General features: G+C 38.5%; 1 pseudogene; it reads right to left on the bottom strand.

Annotated features, from left to right (window-relative positions):
* Positions 1-431: 431 nt before the first annotated feature.
* LOC103681190 lies at positions 432-1,311 on the bottom strand (annotated as a pseudogene).
* Positions 1,312-9,549: the final 8,238 nt, after the last annotated feature.

The raw sequence follows: 9,549 nt of genomic DNA on the forward strand, positions 1-9,549 counted from the left end.
ATAGTATATTATTATATTGTCTCTTCTCTGTATTGACAGTGTTCATTAAATTTTCAATTGCGGATACTTTGTATGGAATTTTCTGAGGTTTCCATGGGTTTCTTCATGTTTTTAATCATTCCCTGTTTTAAAATAAACTACCAGCCTCAGTTATAACACAGAAGCTCAGTAGCAGCAAGAAGCAGAAGGGGATTTCTTTCCAAATCAACGAGTTTTGAGTAAGCTCCCTTAAATCCAGGTGTGCACAAAATATCTCATGGCCTCTAGTTTCATTACATTTTGGGAAATTCTTTAATGTGTGGCGATTCTTTCCCACTAACATGTCTGATTTCAGGGGGCTAAATTTTCATGTTAGTTACAAAAATGGGATCGATTAATTCCATACTTCCCTTCCTATCATGATAGCATTTTTGCAAACAAGTTCAGGATAATCAAGTAACTTTTACCTTTAGAGAACTAAGGACATGGTCTCGAATTTTTTTGGTCCTAATACCATAAACAATGGGGTTAAGGAAAGGTGGTACCAGAAGGTACATATTGGCAATAAAGATATGAATTGGGGGGGCCACATTGTGGCCAAAGCGGTGAGTGAGGAAGGTAAATACAGCTGTGGAGTAAAAAACAAGGATGACACAGACATGGGAGCCACAGGTGCCTAGAGCTTTAAAACTTGCTTCCCGTGATGGAAGGTGAAAGACGGCACGGAGGATTAGGACATAAGAGATGGCAATGAAAAAACCATCACAGGAACCAATGACAGAGGCCACACTGAGGCTGTAACGTTTGGTGGCTCCTGTGTCCACACACGCCAGCTTCACCACGGCCATGAACTCACAGTAGGTGTGGGCGATGATTCGAGTCTTGCAGTAGGGCAGCTGTCTGAGCAGGATGGGATGTGGGGAAAAGAAGACCACTCCCCGGAGTACCACAGAAGCTCCCATTTTGGCAATGCGAGTGTGGGTGAGAATGGTGGTATGGCGCAGTGGGTCACAAATGGCCACGTAACGGTCAATGGCCATGGCTAGGAAAAAGATTGTGGGCTCCGAGCCAGAAGAGACAGAGCATGCGGGGCAGCGTGGACGTGGAGAGGACCAGGTCGGTGATGGAGAGCATGCAGAGAAAGAGGAACATAGGCTCATGGAGACTTCGCTCTGCCCTCACCACCGCCAGGATGGTCACATTCCCCACCACGGCCACCACATACATGGAGCAGAAGGGAATCCCAATCCAGACATGCAGGTGCTCTAGTCCTGGGATGCCCATCAGCAAGAAGGTGTCTGGAAATGTTTGAGATTTATTGGCTGGTCCCATTGTGCTACTGCTCTCGGTCTTTTATGGAAGGGATCCTCCTTTTTAGGACAAAAGTTTTCTGGCAAGATCATCACAAGCAAATCTGGCAACAAATGAAAAACAAATCTAAAAGACCCTGAAACATCACATTAGAAAACCTCAAGGTTGTAATTTAGAGTGAAAAAAAACTTAGTGACCCTAGGCAAAGCTATGCAACCCAACACAAAACATTTATTCTCAATCAAGTCATGAATTTCATGAATTTGTTCCAAACAAAACAGAAAAAAACCCAACTTTGTAACATCCATGTATAAGAAAATTCAATACCACTTTCTGAATTCACCGTCTGACCCACTCATAAGGCTGGATTGACTTTTGCTAGAAATATCAGGTACTATAAGTAAAATGGATCTTAGAATTCATCTACGCCAACTTCCTTCTTAATGTCATCCTGAAATAGGATTTTCTAGCTGAAGTGTGAGTTTCTCAAGTATACTTACTCATTTCTCAGATAGTCCATTCCTTTTTTTTTTGTTTTTCTAGTCCTGTCACAGAGCAAGCCCCAGAAACTTCAGAACAGTGCCAGTCTTTCCAATGGAGCGCACAGACTCACCTGTCTTCTGCATGGTTTCAGGAAGTTTGAGGTTTAACTTTCATGCCTCCACTAGGTTCTCTCTGTTCTGCACATTCTGTGTCCTGTTCTGACCTTCTATCACTTGTATTTGAACATACGAGTCACTACAGAGATCCATGAACTTGGTATCGCTTTTGATTTATACACTATTAGTGTGATTTTGGTTCATATCATTTTTTATATGAAGTAAGGAAGAAAGGTAATACTTAGTTGATCCTAGCATGAAAAAGACATTGTCCTGGAATCCTTAAATAGGTTCATTTTAGCTGGAAGAGCAATACAAACGAAATACTGTTTCGCCAATTTTACAAATTAGGAAATAGAAGCCCAGAGTGTTACAGATTATGCCATGGCATCGCGGAATGAGTGGCAAGACACCAGAGGTCTAACACAACTCTGCATGACTGCCAAGTTCACGCTATTTTCGTTATGTTACACTCAGTATCTCTTGTCATGGATGTTAGTTATCATCAACTATAACCTGCTAATATTTTCATCATTTTTAACTCAGATTTCTCAAGATGGTTTTAAACAAATGATTAAAAAATTAACCTTTTCATTTAAACCTGATAATCTGTATTATTACAGATAACACTTTATAAGATAATCATTATCCTGTGTTTCTTTTATTATTATTAAGCATTTGTCTACATACACACATCTACATAGAAACAACTGAAATATAATTTTGATGTAAGTGGAGTCCAATAATAGGATTCTTTTTATCATCCTAGAAAATTGTGTTTATCTCTCTAACATGGTGTGTATACTGTTTATTAATCAGAAAGGGGTCTGTTAAACATAATAATAATGAGATTACAAATACGGAACCCTATTTACTGCATAATTTATGAAGACTGGTCAAATGTCTTACTAAATTGGAATAGGACTTACGTTATCCGATACTTGGGGAAGAATGTAAACACATCAAACTGATAATACATTTGATTATAAATATTTTCAGTGTTATTTCGAATTTTTCTCAGTTTGGTCTGGGTCTTATAAAATGATAATTTACATAATACCTTCAATTATGACAATGTTTAGCTCAGAAGAATAAAGTTCAATAAACCTTGAAATTTATCAGTTATCCTCTGTGATGCTGTCTTCTTTCCCCTGCCATTGGATTCTTTTTCTTTTTTTAAGATTTTATTTACTTACTTGGCAGAGAGAGAGAGCACAAGCAGGGGAGTGGTGGGTAAAAGAAGAGGAAGAAGCAGACTCCCCACTAAGCAGAGAAGCTGGATATGGGGCTCGATCCCAGGACCCCGAGATCATGACATGAGCAGAAGGCAGACGCTTAACAGATCGAGCCACCCAGGCGCCCTCCCCCCTTTGGATTATTTTCATTCCCGTCATAGACTCTTTTTATGTTCTTTTATTAAATGCATTTATCTCCATAATAAGATTTAAGTTATCTTATACATACTGATTATGTCTTTTCCCCCAGTATTCTCTTCTGTAAAGTGGGTTGAACAAAAGGTTGTTGGGAGGATTAAGTTAATGCATCAACAACTTAGAACAATATTTTACACAGAGCAAGAATTTAAGAAATTAATCATTCAAGGAGAATTTGGTAATCATTCCATAGGTAACGTAGCTCCAGTAAAGTTTCTAAGCACACATAATCAGGTTTGCATTTTAGATAACAAAATAAACCATTCTTTTCAACCTTTTCACCAGGTACTCTTTCTACACCCTCCGTGGGATAACCCCAAACTTTTAAGTATTTCCAAATATGCAGGCTTCTTTGTAACAATGTGACTTTTTTCACATACTTTTCTAATTGCGTTTTTCCTCTCCCTCCCTCTTATTCATTTCCTTTTGCAAACCACTGCTCTTCTTATAGTGTCTAGGTCAGAAGTCTTCTCTATGACTTTTTGCTGAATTACCTTGGACAGAAATTTGCAGATTATTTTTCTCTGCTCTCATTGCCTCTCTACATGTTTTTTAAATTTATTTTTGGTAGACCTTATTAAATTGTGGAATATCAGATTCACAAATATATTATTATTATGACCTTCGTAAAATTAAATTCTCTTCAGTATAGAAATTATAGCATATCTAGGCATTTCCATGACTCGGCCCAAAGGCTGACATTGAATGATGCCTTTTAATACAATAATACAAGTAGCTTCAGGTCTGTGTGACCCCGCACCCCTATTCTCAACAACAGAGCTATGCTGCTTCCCAACACTTTCTTAAATGCAACATTATCGTCCGATATTTATGGAGATTTCCACAAGATACCCAGATATTACAGTTCAGACAAGAGAACTGTCCCTTCCACCTCTGCCCATAGTGAAATAAAAGTGTTTCTGTTCTTTGTTAGATCTTTTTACTGCTTTGCTCTTCCCTGATTCTGAGATAGGACTCCAGGCATAGACAGAGCAACGAATAAAAAATGGGTTTCAGTTCAGTTACTGCTTTATCTGAGGTCTTGAAGATCTTGATTCCCTACCTCTCCACTTTCAGAGAAATATAAAGCTATGCACATTTCTCTGTTGGCCCCCAACACTTTTTAAACTAGCAAATTCACTGAGAGAAGATCTAGATACCAGTACTCACATAAGCCCAAAGAGGCAAACAAGCAGATTTTTTTACATCTGAAGTTTTCTCTTGTGTTGTCATAAATTATGGTGTACTACGTCCAGAGATCCAAGTACAAAGGGACTCTTTAATTTTCTGAATACAACATAAAACCTCCTTCAAGCACACCACATTAATGCTCAAAGAAGTGCATTTGAATACGCACGGATATATTTAAGTAAGCTTATATTTTAAAGCACAAACAAAATACTCTGATATACCTACTAACACACGCTGCATTTTTTTCTTAGAATCGTTACGCTGGAAATCAAAATCTGAGTGTGGAGGTGGTACAGTGGTACACAGAGATGGCAACTGTTTTTTTTTATTTTTTAAAATATTTTATTTATTTATTCGAGAGACAGAGAGAGAGCACAAGCAGGGGGAGCAGCAGAGGGAGAGGGAGAGGGAGAGGGAGGGGGAGAGGGGGGAGCCGACTCCCCGAGAGGGAGAAGCCGATTCCCCACTGAGCAGGGAGCCCAACATGGGGCTCGACCCCTGGACTCTGGTATCACGACATGAGCTGAAGGCAGCTGCTTAACTGACTGAGCCACCCAGGTGCCCCTCAACTCTCTTTTAGAAAATCCATTAGGAGGAATTTTTATGTCCCACGAAGTTTTACTATGGAAGTCTTTCTATACTTTATACTCTCTTATCTGTGCAGAGTAATTAGTGTGAAGATTACATCAAATATTACAATAGTTAATGTGACTAAGAGGATGTAGAGGTCTGGAGTGTTTTGAAAATAAAGGATGTAGGGGCGCCTGGGTGGTACAGTGGTTAAGCGTCTGCCTTTGGCTCAGGGCGTGATCCTGGCATTACAGGATCAAGCCCCACATCAGGCTCCTCCACTATGAGCCTGCTTCTCCCCCTCCCCCCCCCCCTGCTTGTGTTCCCTCTCTCGCTGGCTGTCTATCTCTGTCAAATAAATAAATAAAATCTTAAAAAAAAAAAAGAAAAGAAAGGATGTAGAGAGAAAAGGTTCACTATAGCTTGTTTTTGCCCAATTGATCCCCTCAATAAACAGACACTTTTTTTTAACCTTACTCCAAAATATTCTTGCTCCCACAAGAATTGCCATGACTGATCAATGTCTAATGTTGAGTAGGAGGAAACTGGCTATTCTTTGTTCAGAATTGCCACTGACCTCAAAGCCTGTCCTGGTGAAGCCGCCTTAATGCTACTTTAATTCTAATTTGGAGTATCTATGACCTTATGCTCCCTGTACTTCAGAGCTAATCAACAGTAACTGTATTTATATCGGTTGTGGAAAAAAAAGTTCATTCCTCCTTCTAAGTATATTACATGTCTGTGTTCTTTATTCTTAACTTTATTAAATGTATTCGAAGAGGTCAACATTACTCTTTTGAGGATCTCATATTTCTATAAACGCAAATGTTTGAATGTAGCCCTCTCCTCTCTTTCTCTGTCCTCTATCTCGATCTTAACTCACCCAAATTAAAAGCCGAGAGTCGTCCAGAGTCAGCTTCTATAGGGAGGAGATGCTAAGCCGTGTGCTCAGTGCACATGAGCTGGAATTACATCCAACTCTAAATCTCACTGGATTAAAGCGTGTAGATTGCAGGAAAGTCAGTGGTCCTCTGGGATACAAGGCATCTTCCCAAACTACAAGGCTGAAATTACTTTTAGGTATAGCAATTATTATTTACTATCCTTTAAGATAATAATTATTTATTATTTCCCAAAGGTCTCCTGAGTGCTTTGACATGGAATATATTTGCAGAATTTAGCAGGAAAAATATTATAAAACCACAGAACTAAGGGAAAGGATTATTTATGCACTGAGAGATCATTATTTTCTAGACCCTAGGCTTAGTGCTTAAAAATCCCTTCTCCCACTGATCTTCAAAACAGCTTCTGCAAACAGAAAATAATCACTAAAGAGATGAGGAAACAGAGACTGACAGACTAAATCCATCATGTGAAATTTACAGCTCATTATATAGAGTAACATCAGGATCTGAATCCAGATAACTCTGGCTGCATGTTTCATTTACTTAGCTACTACACCACCAAGATTTGAAAATGAAGTATGCCTGGATTAAGTGCATGCTCTTTCTAATGGGAAGTAGTAAATGCTACAGATTGTAACTGACAATGTCTGAAATCACCGCCCAATGCCTTTCTAGTCTGCTCCCTGCTAGCCCTTTGGCATTACCTTCTGCTAAAGAGCTTACCTTTGAGTTCCCTTGAGTCCCAGCCAACCTAGAATTTTTTTTTTTAATCTGTTTCATGTTTTTGCTTCTGCCTCTAAGGTTTTCTCCATCTCTCTCCCTATGCCTTCTCATTTCCTACTCATTTTAAAATTACAGATGGAGGGCTTCAGAGGGGAGGGGAGTGGGCGAAGGGGATAGACTGGTGATGGGTAGTAAGGAGGGCACGTATTGCATGGTGCACTGGGTGTTATACGCAACTAATGAATCATCGAACTTTACATCAGAAACCAGGGATGTACTGTATGGTGACTAACATAATATAATTTAAAAAATTAAAAAAAAAGCAAATAAAAATAAAATTAGAGATGGAGTATCACTAGGCTTATTTTTTAAATCAAGTTATGTTTAAGTGTTACATTTCTATTGAACCTTGTATTCTTCCACTCTCTCATTTATCACATTAGTAAATATTTATTACATGACTGAATTACCACTACACCCAAGTAAAACAGAAGTGTCTGGGACTTGTACTCCTGCCCATGCACCTGGTTGTTTCCTCTTCCTGGAATACATTCAGGTCTCAGAGAGCTAGAAGAATAGCTAGCTGCCTGCCCTCTTGTTTTCCTGTGGGCAAAAGGGCTATAAGTGGCAGCAAAATAGATAATATCTCATGGAAATATAGGGTGACTGACACAGGACTTCTGATGGCAGGTCCCGTCCAGGGGTTTCTGATCCTCTTAGTGTGGTGTCCTGGCTATTGAAAATTTCTGATACAACAAAGATCTAGGCTTTGGAATCACGTGGAAAGAATTTCTGAATATCAGATTCATGAAAATAATAACATGCATAAACAAGCACATACAGAAGTTATGGGTACGATCATGGACAATAATCATTGGACAAATCTATTCAGAATCCCCACTGCAAGACTTTCTAACCTATATACATACTAAATGCAATAGTCTAAAACTGTTAAAATTGTAATTTGAGTGATTGAGGTCCTACTGACAGAAGTAAGACCCCAAGTACTCCTATCGTATAAACTATACATTTTCCCAACAGTACACTTTCAAGTTAGAAAAGAGGGGGGATGATATACTGTATGGTGACTAATGTATCATAATAAAAAAATTAAATCATCAACAAAAAAAGGGTGGGGCACTTTTGGGGGATGACACAAGTGTCTTTATACTGTGATTGTGAAGTGGGTTACCTTGGCCATACATGTGTTCAAGCTTACCTAACTGTCCATTTAAGGTCTGCTAGTTTCACTGTATTTTATTGCACTTCACACATTCATACATTACACACGCAATAGTCTCAAATGTGTTAAAAACTTAACAATTACTAATGTCTTCATGACAAAGGGAACACACTTACATTATCTGAGAAGAAAAAGAAAAGGTGGTAAAAGGGCATACTTGGTAATTCACCTGGGACAACAGCTGCAGACTAAGAATGCCTCAGGCAAATGTAGGTGAATGGGCATGGAGCAAAAATGTCAGCATTTTTCAGATTGTCTATTTTCTTCATCATGCAACTGCTGCCTGAGTGAATTTGCTCATAATAGACCAGATCAGCATCACCGCTTGTTTGTTGAAGATACATGAATATTTACCTTAACCAAGACCTTCTCCCTGAGGTCATACACAATTCAATATTCTATGTGAATCTCAAATTGTGTCCAAATTAAGTTTATTAGTAGAGCCCTCCAACTGCTCCCAATCCTGAACCCCTTATTTCAGGGGAATCACACCAACACAGGCAATTTGCACTCTACTTACAGCTACGTCGTGTACTGAGTATTGGTGAAGGCAGAGATGTCAGTCTTTGGGTCTAGCCATGTATTTAAGTTCCTGCGATAAATAAGGAAAAGTTTCGCAGTGAAAATATCAGACATCCTTTTCCAGATGGCTGCCGGGAAAAGAAATATCCCATAGTTCTTAGATAATATTTGTAAACGATAAGAAACACATAGCAGGGAAACTAGTGAAAGCTGAGGAAAATGAACAAAAAAGGAAGCTAGTCATGGGTATTGGGGCAATAAAAAGGGGAACTATTTTACATTGTTAATAAGAGATTTCATATTTTGTGTCTCGATATTGGGTTCAAGGTCAACTAATCAATGAGGAAGATGAATGCACATGGTAACCTGGTAGTCTGGTAATTTGAACTACTAACAATTTGAAAGACATGAACTACACCGTAGGAGTCAGCAGAATCCAGGATATTGCTTTATTTTATGAAGTACCTCTTGCTTCTATCAAAATGGCTCTAGAAACCATACGAGCTCTAATACCAATGTTGGCACCTTCACACAAACACATTTATGGATTTAATTTTTCTTTTTATCTTTTTGTTTTCCTAGACTGGGTAATCATTTCTTCTTAACTACATTTTAAGTCTTTGTGTGTTATTAGTCTAATCATGTGCCTTGAGACTTCCATTTGCTTCTACTTCATTAGGGATACAACATTTCTTACCCAGTTGTTGGTTGTACCCTAAGCTGTCCCCTAAACAAGAGTGGGAAACCGTCCATCATTCAGTTCTCTTGAGAAATCTTATTTTGTTTACAATGTACATATTTTTTTTCCTTCTTCTACTGTTCACTCTCTATTTGTAATTATCCTCCAAAAGACACACAGTTAGAAGGAGATTAACAATTTGTCCTCCAATATTTAATAAATGAATAAGCTGAAATAGCGTGTTGGATTGGAATTTTTGGAATTCACAGACATATAGTAAATAAAAGGGAACATTCAGGCAGTAAATGCAATTCAATTGCAGGAGTAAGAGCAGCTAGTGATTTTACTTACATCATCTCTTTTATGTCCATTTATTTTGTCAATCCAACTAAAA

Source organism: Ursus maritimus, unplaced genomic scaffold (genome assembly GCF_017311325.1).
Source record: "Ursus maritimus isolate PB19 unplaced genomic scaffold, ASM1731132v1 scaffold_16, whole genome shotgun sequence".
Taxonomy (NCBI): Eukaryota; Metazoa; Chordata; class Mammalia; order Carnivora; family Ursidae; genus Ursus; species Ursus maritimus.